The sequence below is a fragment of the Cryptomeria japonica genome, chromosome 1 (assembly GCF_030272615.1).
Source record: "Cryptomeria japonica chromosome 1, Sugi_1.0, whole genome shotgun sequence".
Classification (NCBI taxonomy): Eukaryota; Viridiplantae; Streptophyta; class Pinopsida; order Cupressales; family Cupressaceae; genus Cryptomeria; species Cryptomeria japonica.
Genome location: NC_081405.1, coordinates 297,471,823 through 297,487,703, shown reverse-complemented (window position 1 = coordinate 297,487,703; position 15,881 = coordinate 297,471,823).

The window sequence follows — 15,881 nt, the reverse complement described above, 5'->3', positions numbered from 1 at the left end:
GATTTCAGATCTAGCTAATGAAATTGGTGCAGCTTGTTTTGAAAGAAAAATCATTTTGTCAAAGGCCCCTATTTCACAAAGTCTTTTGGATCTAAAATTTACCTAACTTGTATGCTTGCAGGAAGGGGTGATCATTTGAAACAATCCAAACTACTAACACATCTTTGTTGCAGGACCTTGGCAAGGGTTTTTGATCTTTATTGTGTGCCTTGTTTTCATAGACTAGCAAACACTTCAATTGGTGCACTAAAATTGAACCAATGTCTTTTGTGTCTTGAGTAATAGGCTCTTTTTGTTTAATCTTTAGAGGGCCTGTCTCCCCATGTGGTCATTAGGACTATTAGTGAGGAGAGAACAACCCAAGTGGTGGCGAGGAAAACCCACCTCTTCTGAACCATTATAAACAACTGTATTCATGGTGAAAACTATGGATAACATGTGCTGATTAGTTCATACCAACAATATGTCTCCCCATAAACCCGTTTGATCAAAATTATTTGATCATTTGTAGGGCATAACCCCTACCAGCTGGGAGCCTTCTGTATTTACAGAGCTGAAAGTGCTGCATGTATCACCACATGAGTGGATGCCCTTACTAGCACCTTTTTGTTTTAGAAGCCAAAATCCTTCTAGTTGTTGGGTCAGGAAGTTGGACCTCTAGAGCGACCCACACACATACGGTTCTTAGTAGAGATACAAAATTCGCCACGGGGAGTTTTCATGGGGACTGATGCTTGGCTGCCCCAAGAAGTGAGTATCAAGGGTGGAGCCAGTGGGGTCAAGCATCTAAGTATCTGCTCTGAATAGCGTAGCCTTGGGGGGAACCCCATGTGGGATCAACAACTATTGTCCTGGCCAGCCATAAGAATTGTGCTTGTCTTATTTTGAACAATCAAACATTCAAGACCAAACATCAAAACATTGTGTCTTTTGTGTCTTCAAGTGTATGCAAAACAATTTTACATCAAACAACACACTTTCTCTTGAGTCATGTTGAGTCTAAACACTTGCAAACACTAAGTCCTCATCAACATTATATCATCTTGTCACGGAAAATAGTAAAAAAAAATCAGATTTGGTCACAACAAACAACTTTACAGATTGGAAAAATTGCACTCAGTTTTCATAAACACGTCTGTGTCTGACAAAGTAGCATCTGTGTCATATAATCGCGTCTGTGAAGGGTAGAAATGCATTTGTGTTCTCTTGAGAAACATTGCATTAACAAAATCTCATAAACGCTTTTGTGTCTGACAGAACCACGTTTGTGTCAGGAATTCACATCTGTGAAGTATACAGGCACGTCTGTGTTCAGAATTGAAAATTTTTATAATACACCAAGCAAGAAGAGTCAATTTCAGACTTATTGAGCTTCCTAAGTTATCTCCCTAGGTTTTCATCTAGCATTCAACCTATTTCTAGGTCCCATAAATTCCATCATTGCTTTACACCTTTCATTACATTCACATTTGTCTAAACTTGAGTCACAAGGTCACTTGCTTGTCCTCATCTTGCTTTGTCAACACACTACATACAACAACATTTTTCTAAGTGGTCCCTCATCAAGGGATATCACCTTTGGGTCTCATTTGGTCTTACCTAAAGTCAAGGTCAACTTACCTCATCAAGAGAAACTATCATCTCTTTGGAAGCCACACCTACTCTACTACATACATACTTGGTCTTACACTTTGGACATTGCAAGTAAACCTCAGATTCATTTACATTTCATCCAACTCTTGGTCTTCCATACTCTTTCCATTTTTCATCTAGTCTCCCACATCTTGGTCAATACCTAGTTCATGGTTGAAACCTATTCACAAAAATCTAGGAGAGAAGCTAAAGAGGCTCAAGAGTCTGCAAACATGAGTTATGAGTATGACAATGATATCTTCTTCAATTATGATCATACCACATTACCTGACATGGATGCTTATAGAAACATTCCAAATGTTGAGAACATGGACACTACAAACAACAATGATACACACAATGACAATATGGACAAATTTTCCATACATTCAGCATAAGTGGAAGAGTCCATTATCGATCCCCGTTTCAATCGATTGGTTAAGGAAATAATGAGTAGAGTTAGACAATATTTCTTACAAGTGATGGCACAAAGTGGAGCCAAGATTCCTCATGATTTTGACATGTCTCAAATAATGGAAAATAGACCTTTGCAACAACCTCACCCCAACATGGATCAAAGGAGGCCTAATAGTGGAGGCAATAGAGGACCACATCTTGTCCCTGAATCACCATCATCTTTGTTTCAAAAACTTGAGGTCCCATACACACATGGTCAAGATTATGATACTCACCTTCACAGACCATTATGGAAGTCTTATGTAGAAAAATATACTCAATCACATATCAATGCTAAGGACCAACCGCCAAAGCAATTGGATATCCAAAGGCATGATCAAAATTTGGACACAAGGAAACCCCATGTCAAATTTGGGGGCAACACATTAGAACAAACTCATGACATGCCTGTAGAGTATGGTATACATGGACAAAATAGATATTCCATTCCTCATCATGACTCTATACCAAGTGGTCCATATATGTAGCACCATTATAGACCTCCTCCATATGAACATGTGTATGATCAATATCATCCATATATGCAGCATGCTCCTCCTTCGCTCGGTGGTTCAGGCATGGGGTATGGTCCAAGAAGTCTGTCTCCACCTAAGAACAATTTGGAATAGCAAATCAAGGACTTACAAAAGAAAATTGAGGATATAAATGCACCGAAGCCAACTTACACAATGAGAGACATATGTCCCTATCCATTTGACAAAATCATTCCAATGCCTCTATTTCCTACACACTTTATGACACCTAAGTTTGATAAGTACAGAGGAAAAGGGGATCCCAAGGCACATATAATACAATTTTTCATAGCTTGCATTGAGGTAGCAGCAAAAGAGACATATTTGATGAGATTATTCCCACAAAGCTTAGGTGATCAAGCTATGAAATGGTTCTCCCAACTTCCACCTAGAATTAAGTCATGGGGTGACTTAGCAGAGGCATTTATCCAACATTTCTCATACAACATAGAGACAGACATATCATTCACTACTTTGTGCAACACCAAACAAAAGGATGGAGAATCTTTTTCATCATTTTTACAAAGATGGAGAAATCTAGCTAGCAGATGCTCTTGTGAAATTCCACAAAAACAAATGGTAGAGATATTCACCCAAAATGTTAACAAAGACATTGGTTATGACTTGAGAAAAGCTTTTTTTTCCACCTTCAAGGACGTCATTGAGAAAGGCTTAGCAACAAAAAAGGTCCTAATTGAGCAAGGAGTCATCAAAATATTCAAAGAAAACAAAGAGGACTATAAAGGAAAAGACAAGCCAAGATTTTGGAATAAAAACAAGAACAGAGTCAATGATGGTGTTGTTGATGCCAATACAGTACAACCCAAAATCATTTTTTCAAGATCAAGCTCTACAAACAATCAAGTGAATACTCAAGCAACTTCCAAATCACAAAGGAAGTACACCCCATTGGGAGAACCACTAGAGTCTATTTTCAAGAAGCTAGTGGCAAACAAAATAATAACAATTCCAGATTTGCCTCCATATGAGCCAAAGGTTAAACCAAATTGGTGGAATGATGATGTATATTGTGAATTTCATAAGAGAAAGGGTCATAAAACAAGAAATTGTCATCGACTGAAGAACATCATACAAGATCTCATTGATAGAGGTGACATTGAGATTGAGGGACACTCATCTAACCAAGAACATGAGATGTTTAAAAAACCATTCCCAAAACATGACAAGGGAAAAGCTAAAGCCACAGATGACTAGACCAACTATACCAGGGCATCTTATAACTATGATTCAACTGTCAATCACATTTTGATGGACAATTATGTCTCTACCATTATCATCAAGGACAAAACGCCGGAAAGTTCTACCCAAAGACCCAAGATTGTCCTAAAAGGCATTATATCTTCTTATGAACCCACCTCTGAATGTAATGTTACAACTCATCAAGGTAAATTCACTTTGCAAGGTGCTCCAGCTAAAAACACTGCTTTCTCATCAACCAAGCCTGAGTATGACCTTGTAGAATAGTTAGGGAAGACACCCGCACTTATCTCCATCCTTGAGCTTTTATGCATATCCCCTGCACATAAAGCCATTCTTGACAAAATCTTGAGAGACACTTCTATCCCTACTGATCTGAAGGTGGACCAATTTCAAGCCATGGTGGGACACCTTTCCACCCACACTCCCTTACATTCACAGAAGCCGATGACACCTCTGTAAGTCAGCCACATAATGCACCTTTACACATTGAAGCCTTCATACACTAACATCGAATAAAACGAGTCCTAATAGATGGAGGAGCAGGTCTAAACATTTGTACATTGAGCACTATTAAACAATTGGGATATTCTAAAAAAGTTGTGAATGCTACAAACAAAATTACCATCAAAGCATATGATGACAAAGAACGTTCATCCAAAGGTACAGTCACCTTGCCTCTCAGAGTTGGGTCAGTCACAAAGGATGTGGTTTGTCAAGTCCTAGACTTGGATCTCACATACAATATATTACTAGGACATCCTTGGATTCATGAGATGAGGGTAGTCCCATCTACATATCACTAATGCATTAAGTTTCCTCACAATGGAATTGAAATAACAGTTAATGGTGATCCTAATCCATTTATATACTACAATAACTTGAGACCAAAAACTGAGATGATCATTCCAAGTAATAGGGAAGTTGTCCCTTCTTCTGCATACATCGATCCTAAATCATTAAAACCTTCGACATCAAAACAAGGTGAGCTTAAAGGGAAATTTCAGACAAGGGCATGGGTGAATACACTTTGAACCAAACCATTTGCTTACAACAAGTTATGAGTTCACCAAAAGAATATGAACGACCACATCCTTCTAAACGGATATCCATCATTACACTCAAATGGGATCCTACTATCTTCCAAAAGTGGGGTGAAGTGGAAGAAGAAGACTTATACAAAATGCTTAACAAAGACCCTGAAAATGATACGCAAGATCACATCAACATACCATGTGAAAAGTATGGCAAAGGATTCAAGATCCTACAAAAATTTGGGTATGATGGAAAAAGTCCTCTTGGCTTAAGAAAGGAAGGCATCACTGAACCTTTACAACCAGAATTAACATTCAAAAAGGAACGCTCGAAAGGACTTGGTTTCGTGTCTTCCAAGGAAAACATTTGAAAGATAGAAGAAGCATTACAAATCAAAGCTGCCAGAAATCAACAAGAGAATCGCTATTCCACAGACTCCAATGAATGGGAATGGGATTAAGACAAATCCTCCAGTGACTATGAACTCACCGAGACATTCAGAGAACTAGGTGAACCCACAGAAGAAGAGGAATTTTATAGAAAATTCAAAGTTGGTCAAGAGGTAACCCCTGAGGATCCCACACAGTCCTTGCCTCTAGGTTCTAGGTCGAAATCGCAAAGAATGAGAACACCTGTCCCAGAATACGCTACTAGTGATGACAATTTGGATTCGTTCACGATTGAGACAGATGAGGAGAGTACCAACAATGACCTCGATAATTGCCTCGACATACTTGAATATAACTACATCTTTACCCTTAGTCCTGTTGACTTTGAAAGCATTGAAGGTCTTCCCCTTGTTCACCACCAACTTATTGACTGGGACCATGAAGGACCTGCACAGTTTGACATATTCCAAAATGATGAAGCCTTTATTGACTATCTAGGCATACAAGATGATCTTCCCCCTAGGGACCATAAGGCAGGATACACTATAGAACTCAACAATGTGGCATATTTTGGTGAGGGTGTTGGGCTTTCCAGTCGCAAAAACATAAAAATAAAAACAAATCAAGGGTCTTATGGTGAAAACCACATTGTGGCATTGTCTGACCCCAAAAAACTAAAAAGAAAGGACATATCTGAGGGCGAAAACCTCTCTGAGGCACCCGAAGATGGAAGGCTCGACATTCTCCCGGCATCATACAAAGAAAAATTATCTATGTTGGTAGAGGAGACCATCAAAACAAACATTGGTATAGAAGAAACTCCACATAACATATTCCTGGCTCAATCCCTAACAGAGACAGAAAGATCAAAGTTCATAAGTTTCTTCACAGAGCGACAAATCAACTTTGCATGGTCATACATTGATATGCCTAGATTAGATCCAGATTTGGTAATGCATCATTCGACAGTCAAACCAGGGGCAAAACCAGTGAAATGGAAATTAAGAAAGATGCATCCACAAGTGGCATTATTAGTCAAGGCAGAGCTTGAAAAATTATTGGATGTCGGATTCATACACCCAATTGACTATCTTGAGTGGATTTACAACCTAGTACCTGTTAGCAAACTAGATCATAGCATCAGAATATGTATAGATTTTAGAGACATCAACAAAGCTTGTCCTAAGGATGACTTTCCATTACCAAATATTGACTTGATCGTAGATCTCATAGCAGGCCATGCGATGTCATCTTTGATAGGATTCTCTGGCTATAATCAAATAAAAGTCGCATCCGAGGATTAGCACAAAACAACATTCACTTGTCCTTGGGGAACTTTCTACTGGAATGTCATGCCCTTTGGGCTAAAAAATGCAAGCGCTACATATCAAAGAGCCATGACTACTATCTTTCATGATCTCATGCATGTTACTATGGAAGATTGTGTTGATGACCTCTTGGGAAAATCAATAGACAAAGATACACATTTGGACATACTTTCAGTCATTTTTGATCGGTTGGATAAATAAAAATTAAGATTAAACCCCTAGAAATGTGTCTTTGGAGTAACCTTTGGGAAGCTCCTAGGACTCATTGTCTCAAAAAGAGGAATCGAAGCCGATCCAGCAAAAGTCAAGGCCATCCTAGAGATGCAACCACCAAGAAATATTAGTCAACTTTGATCTTTGCAAGGGAGACTCCAGTCCATATGAAGATTCATAGCACAACTTGCAGATAAATGTAATCCTTTTTAGCATTTGCTACACAAAAACATCAAATTCAAATGGGATGATAACTGTCAACAAGCTTTCCAAATACTCAAAGATTATCTTCTAAATCCACCAGTCTTGATGCCACCAGTTCTAGATCAACCCCTATTACTATACATATCTGCTACTTCAACAGCGCTGGGGGCGCTCTTAGCACAACAAGATGTTGAGGGCAAAGAAAAGGCAGTCTACTACATTAGTCGCACTTTGGTGGGATATGAGCTAAACTACACACCCATTGAGCGTGCATGCCTCACTGTGGTCTTCGCTTTGCAGAAATTATGACATTACATGCTAACTCATAAAACTAAGTTGGTCGCAAGGATCAATCCATTGAAATATCTTCTCAACAAAGCAACACTTACTGGTCGACTAGCCAAATGGGTGATGCTCCTGAGTGAATTCGACATAACGGGGCAAGCTATCATAGATCAATTAGCAGATTCTCCCATGATAGATGATGCTCCTCTAACTTCAAAATTTCTAGATGAATTTATATTGACAATATCACACACAAAGCCTTGGCAACTATACTTTGACAGCTCATACACACAACATGGTGCAGGAGCTGGCATCCTCTTCATCACACCTTAAGGGGATTCCATACCAAAATCATACCGATTATCATTTCCTTGCACTAATAACATAGCAGAATATGAGGCATTAACAACTGGATTACAAATTGCAGTTCAGTGGAAGATCCAAGAACTTCTGGTTTTTGGGGACTCTTAGCTTGTAATTCGTCAAGAAACTAATGACTACCAAACAAAAGATGAAAAATTAATGCCTTACAAAAGAATGGTGGATGACCTGAAACAACATTTCATGAAGCTAGACTTTGAGCAGATACCAAGAGAGTAGAATCGAGCCACAGATGCCATGGCTACAATTGCTTCACTGATCGATCTACCACAGAATGAAACACACTATGAGTTCTTGGTGGATAACCTTTTGGTTCCCTCGTATGAGATCACTCCTACTGAAATGATATGTGTCGTTGGTCCTGATTCCCAGTTATATGGTTCCATTTTCACATAACTACGCAATAAAATTCTTCTTCCTGACTTATCCAACAACCAACGTCGCACTTTCATTCACCAATCCTCTCGATACGTCATTTTAGCCGATATCCTATATCGTCAAGGTCTAGATGGCACTCTTCTTAGATATTTAAAAAGGGACCAAGCTCAGATTGCATTACGTGAAGTTCATAAAGGGATATGTGGTCCACATTCTAGTGGTCCTACCTTAGCCAAGAAACTCATCAGGACTGGATATTATTGGCCCAATATGGAAAAAGACTTATATCAGTTTGTCAAGAAATGTAAGCAATGTCAACTTCATGGAGACCTCATTCATGTGCCAGCATAAGAGCTTCAACCAATTGCAACTCCTTGGCCCTTTTGGGGGACTCAATCTCATAGGAAAGATTCACCCTCCTTCCTCCAATGGTCATAAATTCATCATCACTACTACAAAGTATTTCACCAAATGGATCGAAGTCGTGCCTCTTACACGTCACTGGAAAACAAATTGCTACATTCATTCTCAACTACATCATTTGTCGATACGACATTCCTGTTTCCATCATCATCGATAACAGGCGTCCCTTCAAAAATCAGCATGTTCGTAAACTCTATGATTGCTTCCATATTACCCATCATTTCTCCACACCTTATTACCCCCAAGGTAACGGTCAAGCTGAGGCGTCTAATAAAACAATCCTTAAAATCCTAAAAAATCCAATCGACGATGCTCACCACAATTGGCATATCCAACTTAATCCCGCACTTAGGGCTTATCGCACATGCGTCCGCACACCTACAGGAGCTACACCTTATTCACTTTTCTACGGTGTTGAAGCTTTCTTGCCTATTGAGGCCGAGTTACCCTCTTTACAAGTCTCTTTGCAAAACATTATCAGTGATGAAGACTACAAGGTCTCTCACTTACAGGAACTTGAACTATTGGATGAACAAAGACAAACTACTTTTAATCATCTCAAAGCTTATCAACAATGAATGAGTCGCAGTTACAATCATAAAGTCAAGCCTCGCACATTTGAGATAGGTGACTTAGTTCTCAAAGAACATCCTAAAAATCAGCAAGATAGAGAGAAGAAGGGCAAGTTCGAACCAAATTGGCTTGGTCCTTACATCATTACAATAGCCTATGGATCCGGTGCATATCAGCTCTCAACCACAGAGGGTGAACCTTTGGAAGATCCTATCAACAACATGCACCTTCGTAGGTTTTACACATAGCTCTTCAGAGTATCCTTATTCAAAAAAAAAAAAAAAAACACACACACACACAAAAAAAAGTCCATAGAAAAAAAAATAATAATAAAAATAAATAAATAAATAAAAAATTGGAAAATAGAAAACAATTCGTCCAATGGTGAAAACCACTTCGGTGGCACCCTAGGCAAGTACCATGGTGAAAACCAGGTCACCGACACCATGTGTAGAGACATTGCTCCTCCCTCCTTCAGGATTCCATTTCATCCTTTCACTTTGCACACACTCACAACCTATTCATTCATAATAAACTTACCCATTTCCATCATGGCTTGTTATTGATCTACCTAAGATTAGTTTGCCATTCATAATAAACCTTCCTTTTCACCCCTTTCCATTCATAATAAAACAGCTCCTATCAGTGGCTAAGGCAAATCCTATGTCTAGTGATGGGTGTGGAACTAAGAGCATCACACGTTCTGAGGAGTACGGTTTCTTCCAATTTTCTTCAATCTATCTGCACACAATCCGCAATAAGGCAACATTTGCATCACAATCCGCAATAAAGTTTCATCTTCTCCGCAATAAAGTATCAATTGTATGGATTCAGTTAGTTTCAGATGAGGCACAGCAGCAGCAATGGGCTTCAACAAAATCAAATCTTTCAATAGACTCAGACAACACTATGGTTCAATGCTATCTATCTTTTTGTGAAAGTAAACATTGTGACCACAATCAAAATATACTTATACAAGTGACAAGAGACACCAAACTTGAGGACTACAGTGGATGTACATGTCGAGTCTTGGTTTTATTTTGATTTTATCTTTTTGGTGACATGTCTTTTAGCTTTTCCAGGATGTCTCTAACTAGAGATTTTATCTTCAAGATGTCTTTGACTAGAAAGGCGAGGATGGGGTATCGTCACCTATTTTTCTTTGTTGTCTGTGGATTGTCCCTTAGTAATGCTATGACTTGTCCAAGGATATGAGGACACTGTGAGTCTAGTGTGAACTGGGGCATTCTTTGTTTGTGACTGTCTTATCTTCATGCAAATAGGTACAATGACTTTCTGGGTCGAACATATGCCTCTATTGTCATAACCTATTTTGCCATAATAAAGATCAATGATGATAACACATAAGAAGCTCTTTCACTTTCATATCTTCGATCTTCCATCCCCTTTCTTGATTGACTTCCATCATCCTTCTTGAGTCCGTGTACCCTGCTATCACACGACTAAGTATAATGACACACCAAAAATATTTGCATTTCATGTAGTTGCACCTGCATTACCACGTATTAGCATTTCATACATACATATAGATATCACAATTGCATCGCATCCTACACATAACACATGTTAGCACATTTTACATTCTCATCATGTAAATAGTTAGTTGCATTATCATATTCATCTACATTTCATACATTCACATTGACATAACATATAAAACATAAAAAATCAAAAATATTGCATTTCATTATGTACATATTTGCATCCATATCATAATCATCACATAGAAACATACATCATGAAATATCTCATCACATAGGTATACATGCATATAGCTACCGCAAGGATGAATCTCATATATATATAATCATAAGTGTCATGATACAATGATGTCAAAATCATATGGCTACAAAATCACCCGAAGGTGTCATAATACAAAATGGTACAAAACTGATACATAGGGAGCCCTCTAAGGCTATGATGAACTCCCTCCCTCAGAGCCGCCTGGCCTCAATGGAGTCTGAGCCCTGGAAGGACCCACCCCAGGATCGTCTCTTCTGTTCCCTTTATCTGGTGGTGATGGACGACCCATGACCCCACCGCTTGATGCCTGTCTCTTGTCCCTCCCTCCAGTGGTCATCGTTGTCCACGATGGTCTATGGAAGCTCCTAGCCCACTACTCTGGTGGCACCGCTCCATAGTATAGGTCTCTCTAGTAGCCTATCTCCTCCCCAGCTTGTAGAACATAGGCATATCCAGCTCCTGTGTCCTCTACCGCCTACCTCCTTGCCCTCAGTGCTGTCTTAGCCTCTACGTAACACTGGATATCGTGATCTCTCTCCCACTCAATGTCCCTTAGCTGTCTCCTGAGCCTATCCCTCTCCCACTCAAGATCCTAGATCTCATCTGCCTATCTCTAGTAGATCTCCCTCAAAGCCAATAGCTCATCCTCCTCCTCTCCCCCCTATACTTGTGGCTGCTCCTATGGCTGCCCCCGTCCTTGTCCCTGTCCCTGTACCTATTTGGGACCTTGTGCTGCTGGCATCTGTAATGGAAATCCACCTCTGCCTCTCACCATGTGAGCCTGCCTTTCCTCTCCACCCTCTCTCCGTGGAGCCACTCTCCTCTCTCCTATCACACCCTACCTCCTTCGTCGGCCTCTACCTCCGCCATCTCCATCATCATCCTCATCACCCCCACCATCTCCATCTATCTGCTCCCCTGGGTCTATCAATCATGGAAATGGATGCTCAGCCCAATATGCAGTATACTCTGCATCCATCCCTGCATCCTCTATCTCCACCCACATATCCCAACGCAAGGGAATCATCTCTACCAGCTACATCACTACCTAATCATATGACAATAATGGCCCGAAGTGTGCCTGATCCCTCACTGTCTGAGCATACATCCCAAAACCCCATGGCATCCGTTGTATCCTGCCGAACTACCTACCCGCCCTATCCACCAATTGCCTCTCCAACACATAGGGTGTCCGCCCAATCAGATACCTGCTCCTGAATGTATATGGCAGCTCCACTGCATCATCCTCCCACTCCTCGTACTCTCAGTATGGTCTCTATACCACAGTGTCAATCTCATCGATGACCCGACGCTAGTACTCCAATCTCCCGATCCATAACTAAGATGTAATCATATCATATAAATGCACAAAACTGCGCCCATGGCCCCTGCCTCTGAAATGAATCGGTCGGGTAACCGACAAATGTTCATAAGCCCATACCGGCAACAATGTCACTCTGCAACCCAATCCTACTGATCCATGGTATACAAACTGATGAAGCTCATAATACAAGTGTGCCAGCAGACATGGTCCCCAGGCAAATCTGGTATGTTGTGTCACCAGTGTCTCCAGTGTGCTACCCCAACCCACAACCAGTCCTCATGTCACCCTATCTGGACATAGGAACCCACTTATCACTCCTGCTAGTACTGATGGTAATTCTAATCTAATTCATGTCATCATGTCCCATGCCATGTGTCCAGCCTCATCTCCAATCCCAGATCCTAGAACACTCATCTCAGTGCATCCCTATCTCCGTCTCGATCATAGGGTACTAACTCCCCATCGATCGGTATCCTCAGAATCCTATAAAAATCCTCTAAGGTGACTGTCATCTCACCCATCGGCAAATGAAAACATCAAGTCTCTGAGTCCATCTCTCAGCTAGCGCAGTCAGCAACCCCATGTTCGCTTGAAACTCAGGCACATACAGAATATGTTGCAAGCCCATAACCTCAATTGCTGCCCTATCCTCAAATGTTAGCTCTGGTCATAAACTCTGAGTCGATGGGAATCTCTCCCATGATTCCAGCATAGGTAGATACTCTTGCAGTCAAGCAAATCAATTATGTCAATCATAGTGGCATTCTCTGTTCATCACAAAATGTTGCTTTTTATCCTAGTGTTTATGTCTATCATATGATGCTCTATCCTAGTGACACTCACTGTTCATCATAAAGTGTTGCTATTTATCCTAGTAGTATTCCCTGTTCATCACAAAGTACTACATGTTTTTGCACTCCCTGTTCATCACAAAGTGCTACTCATATTTGCACTCATTGTTCATCACAAAGTGTTTCTCTTTTTTAGTACTCCCTGTTCATCACAAAGTACTCTGTCTTGGTACTCCCTGTTCATCACAAAGTGCCTTGATCTATCCTATCCTAGGGCCTCTACTTGAGTGTATCCTCTTGAGTAGTTTCCTAATTTGCAATGTATGTTCTATCACAGAATTATCAATCCTAGCCCTATCTGCTATTCTAGTCTTCCCTAGAGGACCTACTTGAGTGAATCCTCTCAGCAGCTTATCCAATCGACAACGTATGTTCATCATAGAAATGTCGATTTGTCCTAGAAGACATAAACGTGCTTACATACTGCGCATATGCACCTGAAATACATAGACATGCCTATGCTCTACACAGATGCGCCCATATAGCATAAACGCGCCTGAAATACACAGACGCGCCCATATAGCATAAACGCGCCTGAAATACACAAACGTGCTTGCATTTGACATAAATGCTATTTCATTCATAGATGTGCCTTAGCATTTTTTTGACCTTGCTTGACATTCCTAAACACGCATTTATTGCACTACCTAGCATGCATTAATGACAACATTTATTGTGATAAAGTACAAGGAGGTTTTGTGGTACTTACCGGCTCTCCTGCATCTACTGGCCTCTGAAATCGGCGAACGCGATCGAATCTGTGTACCAATTCCATCACTGCTTACTATTGCTGCTCTATTCTCTCTCTGCACTCTGATCTCTTGGATGTGTGGATGACAATGAGGGTATTTTCCCCTCATGGTCTATCTTATAGACTACCCTAGCCCTAGCCCTAGCCCTCATTTCCCGAGTCAGTCTTCATTATCCTATGACTCTGTCACTCTATCTGGTCAATCCATTCTACCCTTTCTTTCTTATCGAGAGATTGTCTGCAATCTTTTCAGACATTTCCATCCAATCTGTTGAGGGGGCATATCATTCCCATCTTGGGGCAACTTTGTATCAGTAAATAGAAGTGCTAATGGATTCTCTCTGGTAGATCTTCATAACATTTCCTTCAATCAGCATAGTCCTTGCAACATCCAAAATAGTTATGTTATTTCTTTCAACAACTCCATTTTGCTAAGGGGTTCTAATGTCTTCTAATTCCATGCATCTCACAAGATGAATTGAATTCACCAGAACAAAATTCTCCAGCTCTATCAAATCTCAGACACTTCACTTTTAACCCAGACTCAATCTCAACCTTAGCTTTGAATATCTTGAATTTGTCCAATGCTTCTGATTTCTCCTCCAAAAAGACAACCCACATCATCCTAGAATAATCATCAATTAGTAGCATAAAATATCTCACCCTGCACACTTCTAACATTTGTAGGTCCACATAAGTCAATATGTAAAAAATCTAGCAGTTCATTAGATGTATATTATTTGCTCTTAAAAGAAATCCTTGCTTGTTTTCCCAACTAACATTCCTTACATATCGGATTAGCAGGTTTAACAATCTTAGGCACATCTCTAACAACATGTGTATAATAGATCTTAATCATTGAATCAAAATTGACATGACAGATTCTCCTATGCCACAACCAACTCTCATCTATCTGAGAAATCAAACAACTTTTCTCACCAACATTCAAATGAAAAATGTTACCTTTACTCTTAGATCCAGATGCAATCTCTATACCAGAGGCATTTAAAATCTTGCATTTACCATCCTTGAATTCTAGATCATAACCTTTATCAACCATCTATCTAACACTTAAAAGATTATGCTTCATACCATCAACATACAAGACATCATCAGTGTTATGCTTACCATCAAAAGATATAGAACCTCTCCCATGGATTACACAGGCTTTGTCATCTCCAAATATAACTATTCCACCATCGTGCCTTTCCATGCTCACAAATTTTCTTTTATCACTGGTCATATGATGTGAACAACCACTGTCAATAACCCATTCATATTTCTCTTCAACCTTAGTAGCTAAAGCCTTCTCCTCAAGAGTGGAGCAAGTGGAGTCGACAAGTATAGGTCTATCTTCTTTAATGATAATAAACACAACTTCATATCCTATTGATTCTTCATCTGTAACACCTTCATTGGTAGCATAATAACAGATCTTCTGATTTCTAAACTTCTGGTTAGACTTGTAGGGCTTATCATACTTCTCATGCTTTTTATAATTCCTATCATGCTTATAAAACTTATCATGCCTGCCATACTTAGCCATTCTCTCCGGGCATCTAGAAGAAAAATGTCTTATCTTATTACAAGAGAAACATTTCAAAGGCAACTTTCCATCATACTTACCAGCTCCTTTAGGCAATCTCTGAGCAATCAATGCTTCAAGATTATCTAGCTCCCTTTCTTTCTCTTCCATCTCTCTTCTCTCTCTTTCATATATGGATATCCTACATTCATCAGGATCATACTTTTGCTTACCGGATACAGATATAGATGCTCTAAATGTTGTCTTAGACTTTCCATGTGATTCTCCAAATTCACTCAGCTCAAATGTAGCAAGCTTTCCAACCAACACATCTCTTGTCATTGTAGTCACACTCCAAATTTTATCAATAGCAACAACCTTATGTTTATAAAGAGGCAAAAATCTCAGTACCTTAGCAACAATTTCATCTTCTTCAATGGTTCCACCAGCACATCTGATACCTAGGACAAAGTCATTCACCTTAGCTGTGAAAGAGTCTATGTTCTCATCATCTCCCATCTTCAATGTCTCATACTTTCCTTTCAAAATTTGTAACTTAGCAACTTTCACCTATTTATCACCTTCATATAGGATCTCCAGCTTCTCCTAGATCTCATG